This window comes from Sebastes umbrosus, chromosome 18 (genome assembly GCF_015220745.1).
Source record: "Sebastes umbrosus isolate fSebUmb1 chromosome 18, fSebUmb1.pri, whole genome shotgun sequence".
Classification (NCBI taxonomy): Eukaryota; Metazoa; Chordata; class Actinopteri; order Perciformes; family Sebastidae; genus Sebastes; species Sebastes umbrosus.
In genome coordinates, this window is record NC_051286.1 from 16,446,920 (window position 1) to 16,460,178 (window position 13,259).

A 13,259-nucleotide genomic window follows, 5' to 3' on the forward strand; every position below is an offset into this window, starting at 1 on the left:
GTGTCCTCTTCTTCTGCAGTGGTTTAATGACACATGACAGGAGAATTCGCACCACCAACTGTTTTGGTGCCTTCAAATGGGGTCATGTTCACCGTGTTTACGAGATGAGTCCATATGAACGCCCCCCTCTTTTGGTATTCACGACCTCGTAAGTGGAAAGTTTCTGAAAGCTCAGAGTTCACGAGTTGTGACGTGTTTGTTGACGTTGTCAGAAATAGCGGAGGCCATGGGCAATATTTGTTATTGTTTTGTGTTGTTAATTAATTTCCAATATATACACACATTTGCATAAAGCAAGCATATTTGCCCACTACCATATTGATAAGAGTATTAAGTACTTTACAAATCTCCCTTTAAGGTACATTTTGAACAAATAAAAAAATGTGATTCATTTGCGATTAATCATGATTAATCATGGACAATCATGCAATTAATTGCGATTAAATATTATAATCGATTCACAGCTCTACTTTTATTATTTATAATGTTTGGGTCAAATCAGAATTTTTTTTTTTTTTTTTTTAATCATGTCCATTTAGGGCTTCCGTAGGATGGAAACAGACATTCATTCGGCATTTTCTCTTGCCAATTATCTGGAATTTCGTTTAAAATCAGCGCTAAATTTGGATAGAAACTTCCCCTCTGTCTCCGGTCACGCTTAAATCACACAACAAATAAAGTTTATCTTCTTCAGGGAGGCCATTTGACCTACCTGTTCCCATTGCTAAAGATAGTGTCCGTGACCTGTGTACATAGAGATCTTCTCTACTGAGATATGTTAAACTGTACCAAGGCCACGGAAACATACTTGTTTCTCATTGGCTGACAGTTTTCAGTTTGAATCAGGGCTGTTAAACTGCTGGTAACCCTAGCAACATATCACTACTGGTGAAACAGATCTAATCATGGGTTAAACTGAGTCCATTCCTATGATGCAACAGTTTACTCTGCCAGGCCGTAAACTCCCCCTGTTATGTAACAGTCGGTCGCATGCTGCAACAGTTCACTTGGAGATGCAGCAATACAGCTGTTTGTGCTTTGGGCCATCTCATGCAGACAGGTGGTGGTCCCTGTGATGCAGGTGTGCGTCTTCTCTTCTGAGGCAGCAGTTCATGTTGTGATGCAGTAGAGGGCCTTCTGATGCAGCAGCAGCAGTGAGCTTTACAAGTTAGCACAGGTTTGAGTGATGGGGTGCTAGAAAGGATTTGTCAGTATAGCTATCAATCCATGTATGTGAAAATCCTTAATCATGGCACAGTAAGCAGATTACACCTAATCCACTTACGGTTTTAGATTATTACCCTAATGTATAGGCAATATACTGTATGACGACAACATGGTGACAACATAATGCGACAAGGTCGAGTCCAATTTAAAAAAAATAGTTAAATTGTGATTTTGAACATGACACTTGGTGGTGGTTTTCGTCGACTGTTTAATGCATTTCAATAAAAGGTGGTGAGAGAAAATGTTCAAAATCAGGATGACAAAATTAAACATATAGCCTATACACAACTGACTGACTATTGTGGTCACACTAGAATAGAGACCTGGACCATGATCTTGCATTAATGAGATCATTTCACTTCTACCAGACGCCTGACCACACAACTTGAACTCAACATTTCCCTTTCCTCCCTCATGTGCAATTTGATAGACTGGCAAGCGTCAGCGAAGCGAAAATAATCACATGTAAATGATTTAAGTGGTCAGAAATAGGCCGATTTCAGAGAGAACATGCAGGGAATGTCTTAATCTCACTTTTTACTGGCCCCAACTGCTAATCTCTCAGAAATATCTGCTGCTCCTGGACACCGTGTCTCTGCGCTACACGTTACCAACCATTAGCCATGGCTCATTAGCAGCACCACTGGTCAGCATGTACAATAAAACGACAAGGCACGGCCGAGAGGCATGGCTTCTGGCTGTTATACCCATTATGGTGTCTCACAGTTTTTAAAAGCAGCCATTAATCACGGAAAACTAGTGTAGCTGGCTGATCACTTAATGTCTGGAGCACTTTATTGCTTATATCGTGTTGCCCAATGCCTTTGTGTCCGTGTAGAACATAAACACTGGCCTTCTTTTCACTTTACGGTGTCAATTTTAAAACTATTTTAACACAAGAAATATCATCACATTTGTGATTAATCAAAAAAAACGTGTCTCTGAATGTATGTATGAATGTATAAAGATTTTTCCTTTTTCCTAATTATTTGAATAACTTTCTAATTTGTCAACCCAGTGGTTCCCTAACTTTTTTTTTTCTGATGCACCCCCACAAGTCTATCAGATGAGCACATGTACCCCTCACTATTTGTCATGTTCAAGGTGTATTCATTTCAGTTGATTATAAAGTAGATGTCATTTAAGTTTATCACTTACATAACGGTGAATATTTTCACAGCATTTTTCAATTTAATTTATTAGGTCTGTTTGGTCAACTTTGTACACTTGCAGTGCATTTCAACCATTTATCCATTACTTTTTGCTAACTATTCCAACTGTTTATAAATTATTTTTAGTTAACTATTTCAACTGTTTATAAATTATTTTTAGCCAATTATTTCAACTGTTTATAAATTATTTTTAGCCAATTATTTCAACTGTTTATAAATTATTTTTAGCTAACTATTCCACCAATTTAGAAATTATTTTTAGTTAACTATTTCAACTGTTTATAAATTATTTTTAGCTAACTATTCCACCAATTTAGAAATTATATTTAGTTAATTATTTCAACTGTTTATAAATTATTTTTAGTTAACTATTCCAACTGTTTATAAATAATTTTTAGCCAATTATTTCAACTGTTTATAAATTATTTTTAGCTAACTATTCCACCAATTTAGAAATTATATTTAGTTAATTATTTCAACTGTTTATAAATTATTTTTAGTTAACTATTCCAACTGTTTATAAATAATTTTTAGCCAATTATTTCAACTGTTTATGAATTATTTTTAGCCAATTATTTCAACTGTTTATAAATTATTTTTAGCTAACTATTCCACCAATTTAGAAATTATTTTTAGTTAACTATTTCAACTGTTTATAAATTATTTTTAGTTAAACTATTTCAACCAGCTCTTCAATTACTTTTAGCTGACAATCAACTGTTTATAAATTACTTTTAACTATTTCAACTGTTTATAAATTTTATAAATTACTTTTAACTATTTCAACTGTTTAGAAATTATTTTAAGCTAACTATTTCAAATATTTATTCATTAATACTTTTAACCATTTCAACTGTTTATATATGACACTCAGCTAAGGATTTCAACTAAATCTACTACTTTTAGCAAATTATTATTTATACATCCATCCATCTATTATTTATCAAGTAATTTTAGCTTGTTTCTACATTACTTTTAGTTTAGCATCTAACCAAGTTTTAATCCTGTTTGATTGTGTTTCGTCCTACTCAACACAAAAATGTGGACATATAATATATTTCTTAATATATTAGCTGAGTTACTCCACAATCTTTCCATGCAGAACCGCCTGGAGTACCAGTACCCCGGGTTGGGAATCACGGTGTTAACCCAACAGTGAACTACATACCAGCACAGTGAGCGAACTATGGGTGAAATGTTATCCAGTAAGGGCAGTGTGTGAGAGGCACATGAGTCAGGTTCATCATGTTGAAAAGTCAAGGAGACACTGCACAGCATGTTTATTGTCTTGGACAGTTGATGCCAGTGAAATGTTCTGGTCAAAGTTTGTTGTGGTCATTCAGAAGAGAGCAAAAATGATCCCTGTGTCTGCCCTAAGGGAGTGAGATCTGAGTCATAGAGGAGGGAGAGAAAGAGCAAGATGAAAATAGTAAAAAATGGAGGAGGAGGTTGTCAAAGAGAAGGCGTCAACTTTGACCGAATGACTCTTGTAACGTTGCGGTATCACAGTCTGCTAATCACGAGACAACGCTGTCAAACACGGCAGAAAATCTGGAAAATGTAACCTCTTTTAAGAGTTACCTTTAAAACAGATGGCACAGTTGTTAGGGAGAAGGCAATCTAAATGAAAGATAAGAGATACACATCACATCATTTATCACTTCTATGTTTCTATAAAGCACCTTGCGAAGGAGTCGACACGTGGGTCAAATGTTATGGAGGGTGGAGATGTTAGATTTACAGTGTGTGTGGGAGAAAGAGCTAAATGTTTACATTGTGGAGGAGTCTGCAGTATAGAACTGGGGAGTATTTATATAGGGCTGTTATGTACATTTTCTTGTTAAAACAAAGTCAAGCAAACTATTATTTATAGTAGAGTCATCTTCATACTTCTTCAGAAATGAGCAATTTGCACTAAAAGCTAAGAATGAATGTAATGGGTGCTTATTTTTAATGTTTCCAAATTTGTAAATGAACAAAAAAAATTATATAAATATACACCTTTTCCCTTTAATAATGTGTATTTTAGGTTGATTACAGAATAAGTTCTATGATACTTTAAATCTACTGGAGAGGGAATATTAGACACACAGTAGAGGGTGGATTTTAATATCATAGGATTCTGATAAATGCTCTTTAAATGCCTTTTTCTATAACAAATTAACACCAAGTAAGATAGATAAGAAGTCAAACAATAACTTGCGTGCACACACATGCAGAGAGATGCAGTCGGAACTCCCTTTTGGACTTTGGAGATTATAAGAGTCAAGTTTCACTATGAGAACATTTCACAAGTACTCCTCATTTGCCAGCATCCCCGGCTCTTTAATCACTGATTTTCTTTCAGGTGAATGAAAGAGTAAATCAGTGTTGTTCTCCACCTTAATCCTAAAATCTCATGCTTTGTCAAGTGCGCTCCCTCGCCTGTTGATTTGTGGTTGATCAGGAGTTGGATAGTTCTGCCAAATTTTTAACACTGAGCCCTTGTGGATTCTCTAACAAGGCCGGGCCTGTCCATATAATACAAGAACACAACACAAATCCAGCTCCTTTTCTGCCTGATCTGCAGTAATTCCCCCAGCTCACATCACTTCCCCTTCTACTTGCTGATCTCGCAGATATATACAGCAGGAGTATTTCAAACTACAATGCTTTCAAATTACTTCACAAAACAGCTGCTAAGTGGCATTGTAAGTGTCTTACAATCTGATAATTTGCGTTCAAACACTCTGTGAATCCCTCACTATTTGTTCCTGATCCTGCACTTGACCCTCTCTGAGCAAGGGGCAAAATGAAAAGGGGATTTCCATAAGGAGATTGATTAAATATCACAGCCTTTAATATCTTTTCTGGGGACCAAAATCTTGAAGGAATAGGCTGTGACTTCCAAAATAGCATAATATGCCCTACATACCCAATTGGTGCACTATTGTTCAACATACTTTCGAGCTGAGCAGTAATTTACGTCATCACTTCCTGAGAGCCTCCTTGCTGGTTGGAGAAGTGTAACCATGGTAACCCGTGCCAACCTCATGTGACCAAAATGACGATTTGTGAGAATCAAAGTCTGAATTAATCTTAATGGAATCTTATACTTACAATTAAATTGAAGCGTTATTGATGTTACAGAGCTGTCCGTCAACGTCTGTTATAAACGTTGTTGCCGCTACCGCATTGCATTGTGGAATATTTATGCCAGTGTAGTATCCAGCATTGCATACTGTGATATTTCACCGGAAATAGTATGCAATTTTCGTGTACTATTGGTTTCATACTAAGGATTCGGACATACTACAAAGTCTCAAATACTGTTTTAGAGTACTAAATAGCATGTTAGTATGAAATTTGGGACGCAACCACATTTTGGGAAATACACTTATGAGTTCCTGGCCGGTTAGATGAGAAGATTGATTCCTGTCACTGCGTGTGGCCATAAAATAGTCCGGCAATAAAACCCTCATAAAACAAGAACATGTTGTTTTTTTGTACAGATATACAAGATATATGGTGTTAACATGAGCTTTGAAGTGCACAGATTTGTAATGTGCACTGAAGTTGAAGGGAAGTCTTGAGTATAGGGCACAAAGAAAGAGAGAGGGGAACATTTTTAACAAAAAAAATGACTTTTTACAGTGTCCAACTGATCAATAATCGCTACCATTGGCAAGTACAAACATAAATAAACACACAAACAAACACAAGCACACTCTCAGATATGCCTGGTGAATGGTAATGCTGTCGTAATGAGTGTAAGCTGGACTACACCCATGTGAGGGGTGAGTGGGTGCAGCCAGACCGGCAAAACCACAATTGACAGGCTGAATATGAGCTACAGAAATGTTGCTATATTGAGATATTTAGCATTTATGCAAATCTGCTGTTTCCTTTTGAGTTTTACAGCAGTTTTGAATGGCATAGGTGAAAATATTACGTCCTCATACGCAAACACACACATGAAGATGAATGAATGTCACTATATCAGTGCAATTCCCCCTCAGCTCTCCACCTTATTCCTTCTCAATCATGCTCTCCTCCGTCCCATTTTTATCCTCTTTACTTCCCCCCCTCTTCAGCTCAATTAGTCTCTTTTCCACCCTGCTCCATTGATCCCTCTTTAAACTGATTTCAGTCTTATTCTTGTTCCCTCCCTCCTTCCCTCTCCGGTTCCCTGCCTCATGACTCATGGAGAATATTTTTCCGTGTCACAATCAGTCATAAACGTGGGTAAATATAGATCGGAAGCCTTAAACATGTAGTACGTGTGAGTGAGCACATATCACGCCTGACTGCACTGCAGACACCCACCAGCGATTGGTTTTTGCCGAGTCGTGGTTTCTTTCGGTTTACACGTCATCAGTGTGGAGTAATTTACCTGCCTGGGCGCACGTCTCCTGCTTCAGGTCTAATCACACCTGCTTCTATTTGTTCTACATTTTCACTCCATCCTTCTGTCTACAGTCTGATCTCATCCTGTGTCTGTCTGGACCTCAAAGTCAGAGAGACATTTATTAATTCTTTGTACGTCTGGCTTTGAATATTACATTATAAAAATACCTGTAAATTTTGCATTGTGACTTGAATCCTTTGTTTGTTAAAAAACTACACTAAAACCTTTAACCTTCATCTTACCAACCTATTTAACATACAAGGACTACCGACTGGGGTCCCTGGAGACCCCAACAATAAACTACTATAAGAAACAACCATCATAGCAAAATGTTATTTCTATGTAACTTATTTCTTCTCAAAACATTATTAGTTATATGTAATTAATGTAATCTAAAGAAAAAAAAAGATTACTGTATAATTTTTTTAGGAAAGTTACAGTTAATTTGCATATTGTGTCAAATGAAAATAGACAGAGCACATTAGGAGATCTGTGTCTGCTGCATCTGTCTCTTTTAAATTCGGACCCATGGCAAACATTTTATACATCTATTTTATTTGATCTATTTTAACTGCACAGGCTGCAATTGGGTGCTTTTGACTGGGGTTCCCTAGGACCCCAATACCAGCTGATTAGACTGTTGTCAGGCTATTAAATAGGCGTCATCAGTCGCTATAAGCCCCATAGATGTGGGTCAGTAGGGGCCTACTACACCCACTAGTAGGTTTGATCATCTATTCACATGGTAGATCACTGTGAGAAGGTATAAAAGAACACAACAGCGACCTCTAGCAACCATTGTAATTATGACAGGAGCAGAAGCTGAAGTCAGGTGCTGTAGTATAGACAGTGTGTAACTCCATAAGGGAAAGTGGTCGGGGACAATGGATGGGACACAAAACACAGGGTTTTCACCCAGGAAACCACAGTTTGCATCCTGTGTGAAACCAACAATGTATAGCGTAAGCCAAACCACAATGTTTTCCCCTAAACTTATACAAGTGTTTTTGTTGCCTAAACCTAAAGAAGCCTTATTGTTTGTGTGCAAAAGGGTGACGTTTCATTCAGTTTTATAACATGTAAGGCTTAATAGGCCCCTGATGACCCATATCTATGATGTTTATAGCGACTGATAATGCCTATTTAATGGCTTGATAACAGTTGAACATTGCACTAATTAAAACAGGATCAGAAAACAATAATATGAAGTCATTCAGAAAAAACTGATTGACAAAGTCGTGGAAAATTACAATGATAGAATAGAGCACCTGTGAGATATGACAAACAGTACACCTCTAAGTTGTGGGGACCCCATTAGGCCCTTTTCACAGCAGCCATTTCGACAAGTCATTGCAGGGTGAACACAGGTGTAATTAATAACATTAATTATGGCCCTGATCCATTGAGGTGTCCCTTGTATTGTACATACTGTCTCACTGGAATGGCTGTGACACTAAATAGTACGGGACCATAATTAATTTGATCAATTACACCTGTGTTTACCCTGCAATTACATGTCAATATGGCTGCTGTTAATGACCCTTACGGCGAGACAAAGCTGAGGTGTGGCACAGGAAGCAACATGCCGACTGATATGACAAACTAAATAATGCAAATTAAAAAGGATTTACGGAAAAACACTTATATGGTCATTTTTTCCTCCATTTTATGGTAATTTTATATATTTTTTACTATATTAACAATATATTAAATTACTTGATGTAGTGCCAAGACCAGTGTGTATTTTATGTCTGAAAACTATGGCAGCTGACAAAGAGACCTAACAAATTAAGAAGAGTGTTGTAGCGGTTCCTCATTCTTTGGTACTTGGTGTACTTTCCCTTTTCCCAATTCATTTTAGCTGAATGTCACAATTGCCCTGAGTTGAATGGAGGGTTATTCAGGTCACCTGTTGTGGCTGCTTATTAAGAATTGAGAGCAGCTTGGTCCATTTTCCCTCTTGGACAATCAGGGTGTGACGACGCCCTTTCTTTAAGGCTTAAGAGAGGTGGGGAAATGTACACTCAGGGCACTCAGATCCTTCCTTGATGTAATGCAGACCTCATTTTAGCAGATTCAGCCAGAAACCCTGGTCTTTAGGCCCTTTTGAGACTTCTTTGCTGTCTTACCTTTTCTGATTGAGTGTGATTTTGAGTGTTCTGAAACCAGCTGGAGTGAGTATTAAAGAAAACCTTTCCACTACGTTACCTGACCTTAGTGCTATTTGTGCAAGAGTTTGTGCTTGAAAATGCCCTCAAGCTTTAGTTTGTTTATTGATTTATTTTCATCGAAAACACATTTTCACATTTCAAAGAGGCATTTCATTTTAATTGAAGAGGCATTTTTCATTTCAGTATTATGAAAAGGGGGGGATGACAGAAATATTTTGAGAACCACTGGTGTAGTGAAGGACGTTGCTTGTAGTGACAAATCCGCAGAGAATGTAACCCAACTCAGTTTTACTCAACCCTAAAAACCTATTTTACACTACCTGCCCAGTGCCAAACAGCAGACAGACAAAGTAAGCCACTAGCTGGTGAACATAGTGGAGAATTTAGCAGCTAAAGAGCCAAATATCTTTCTCAAAAGTTGGTTGAGACAAAAACAGAGCTAAAAAAGAGTGTATGACTTACATTCACTACACAAACACGGATGGACACAAATATGACTCCAAATGAATGCAAATGTTGCTTTGAATTTGCTGCCTGTAAATAGGTAATAATAGGTGATAATATGTCAATGATGTGTTTACAGTTTATTGCCGCTGCCTACAAGTGGCAAGATAAGATAATGCAGGTGTAGAGGTTATTTTTCACAACCTGGTCTTATTGTTCTAATTTTGGCCCATATACCTCATACCATTGTTCAGCCCTGTCTCCTAAAAATGACGTTCCCATACAGATAAACTGCATTGAATTGAATTACAGATTGTTTTTTCATCACAAATATGTTTGTAATGATAGTCCACATAATGAGGAGTTTGGGGTGCTGGATGGGTCAAAAAACACAGGACTTCCACCCAGGAGACTGCTGTTAATGTCCCGTGTGAAACCAAAAGTCAACCCATTTATTTTAATTCATGTCCGTAGCTTAATAATGTAACAATCATAGTCATTTGAACTAAACCTAACCAAGTAGTTTTGTTGCTTTTTTTGTTTTGTTTTGTTTCTATTTACAACATTAACCACATTTAAAACTGTTTAAAACGGTTACCATAATCTCTGAGAAAATAATGATTAAATAATTGAGAATGCAGTTTAGTTGTATATGGGAACGTAATTTTGTAGGAGACAGGGTTCCATTGTTTGTGCTCATGTAACACTGGAAACTGTTTAAACATCTAATTAGGCCAAATAAATAGGCAGCTTTTAAACAGCCCAACCTTAACCCAATTAAATATCAAAAGCAGAATTACTTGTGGGTTAAACTGTAACGTTGACCTGATTACCTACTCATGTTGCACTCCCCTATTTACTTGGCATGTTACCTGGCTAGCTCAATTGAGTCTGCGGAAAGAGGCGGCATGATCTAAGTAAAGCAAAACATAAAAAAACAACAACACTGGTCTTATATTTGAGTGTCCTTGATCTCATTACTAGCTGTTATCAGGGGAGCATTTGTGTCCAAAACCTCTAATTAAAATTAGAAAAAAACATGATGTGGTGACATGACAAACAGATCCACAGTATCGCTACCTTGTGGTTTTAAAATTGTGCCGGTCAGTCTAATTCTGCAATGACTTGTTGGATTTAAAAAAGGGAGCGTGGCGTCATCGGCATATGACTGCAGATAGCATTCAACTCTTTTCAATTAAACTTTTCCCAGTTAAGAACACAAGCTCTGATAAATCCTGAATCACGTTTTTCCAACCCTATTCTCTTCATAATCTACCACACATGATAAACTGTCCAACGTCCAAATGGGCGTCTGGGAATGATAAGACTCTTTTAAATTTGAATTGAAAGGAAAGAGAAGTAGCTTTACACCACTGGTGAATGAATCTCTGATATGCTCAATGAAGGATTTTCTCTTTACTCCTAAAAGGTCAGAACATGTTTGAAAGGTTACATAAAATAAGGATTAAAGTACTTCTTAGATTCCCATAATAACACTCAACTGTTCTCTGGGCTTGAAGAATCACATTGTATATTTATACATTAGAGAAATAACAGCTCCTTTAAAGGTTAAGGCAAGTTAATTTAGGGGTTTTCTTTTGAACAAAGTGGGTTGATGTTGGATTTTCTTTAACCGTTAATTAACAAAAATTATATATTGTATGTCTTAAAGGCTCTTTATCAAAATATATATATACTTCTTTGGTGGCATCACACTACAAACAATAAGTAATTCTGCCCCTTTGAAGCTTTTTACATGTCAACATCCTAAACAGTCCGAACTGATGCTAAATCAACACAGTTTAGCTAACGGACTAGACAGACTGCTAGCTCGCTCGCTGGGTTCTGGGTTCCTGGTAAATCACAGATTAGACGGTTTACGACATTCTTCGGGGTGTTTTGTCCAGTGAAGGGGGCCCCACAATTTACAGGGATTATATGGTGTGCTTTATATGTAGGTATGCACATAAAGAGCATGAGAGCACAGCAGAGCATTAGCTCCATGCAGGAGCTAATCCGGCGGGAAGCAGCAAGCAATAGGGATAAGAAGGAGCGAGTTTCAAAACAAACATGGCCAAACCTCCACTTAATCTACATTCATAAGGGTTAGATGTGGACCAGGGATTTAAAGAGCTCAGCTACTGCTGCAGTGTCACTGAAAAAGGTCACTAATCCCATGCTCTACTAGCTAAAACTGCTCTTTGTCCTCCCTGATGAACTAAAGGGGGACAGGTGACGTAATGATCTGGTAAAGCAGAGTCTGTTTTCAAAATGTCGAAATTCCAGCAACATGTCCAAAAAGTGAGAATTGCTTTGCCCAGAAAAGACGGACTGTGGCAGGCCGTGCAGCCTACGTACCAAAATAGGAAATATGTTCCAGTGACCTTTGGTAATCTTTATATGAGTTCCAAAAAATGGTTCTTGGATTCTTGGAAAAGTTCTCGTTGTGGAAAATGGCCAATAGAGGTGGTAGCCTAATGCTGCAGTGAAACCAGAAGATTCCATTCACTATAACAAGGCAAGCTACAGTGTTTCTTGATGCAATTAGATATCACCTCGTTTGCCTCGCACGGTGTTTGTCTAGCTGAACGTTCACCTTCAAAATGACTCACCAATTTAAGAGACATTGATCTCTCAATCTGCATGGAAGTATTGAATGTTGTCCAGGACTTGTTTCAATCATTTTATCCTCCAGTTTGCAATTGCAAGGTGAACAGTAGAATCACTCTTTTCAAGGGTGGCGCAAAGTAATATACATGCATTGCATGTATTTGATTGCCAAACGCAGTGTTTTCAAAGAGGATGTTGCTATGCGTTGCAGTAAAACTTGAGCAAGGTTCAACTTTTTAGCTGGTGCGTCAGTTGCAACACGTTCTCATCTCCCAACAAACATTGACGCTTGGTCAGTGGCCCTACGTCAAACAATGACGTAGAGTTTCTGCTCATGCATACAGTCTCTTTTCAAAATAAACCTCCAATGATACTTAGATTAGGTCTACTTACACAACAAAACATTGTTAGATTTAAGAAAAGATTGTGGTTTGGGTTAAAATAAGTATGTTTGTTATGTAAAATAACTACACTTGTTAAGCAACTGGCATTAAGTAAGCTATGTAAGTTATTTAACAAAACTATGGCAAAATAAGTCAACGTTTACTTGGTTTTACACGGGACATAATCCGCAGTCTCCTGGGTGTTTTTGACCCAACCATCCCCATTGAAATGAATCAGGGTTGCAATTTTTTACGACAGTGCAAATGTCGGTAATATTACGTAATGCCAATTTTACTTGAAGATTAATGAGCATTCAATGTGGATAGGATTGTGTTTTTATGCAATCACAGGCAGGGATGGTCCTACCCATACTCTTACCCTAACTTTAACCACACCAAGCCATTACTCGAGTCCATCTATCTCTTATGTTAACAATAGTGTAACAGTTCTCAACTTGATCTTAAGACCTACATCTAAAAATAACATTTTTGTGAAAGTCCAGCCTCCCAATAGTGGGCCAATCACAGAAGCTTCTGCCCACGCAGGAAAACATTTTGTTTGTTTGTGTTGTGGTCTTCTACTAGTTAGTTACTCTTTTCCCTTGATAGATTATTTTGCTGTCATTACATAATGTTATCTTTACCTCATTAATGATCACAACAGTTTTCAGAAAATATTGCCCTTTCCTCCAGCGCACCTAAATGGTTGTATCAAGAAGATAACCCGCAAATTGCAAAGACTTGGAAAAACTCTTTTGCGAGACTCACCGCCCGACGACCTATCCTAACCATAACCATTCGTGGTCAATGCCTTACCTCAACAACAACTTGTGGGTTACCTTCTAGACACGACCCTCCTAAATGG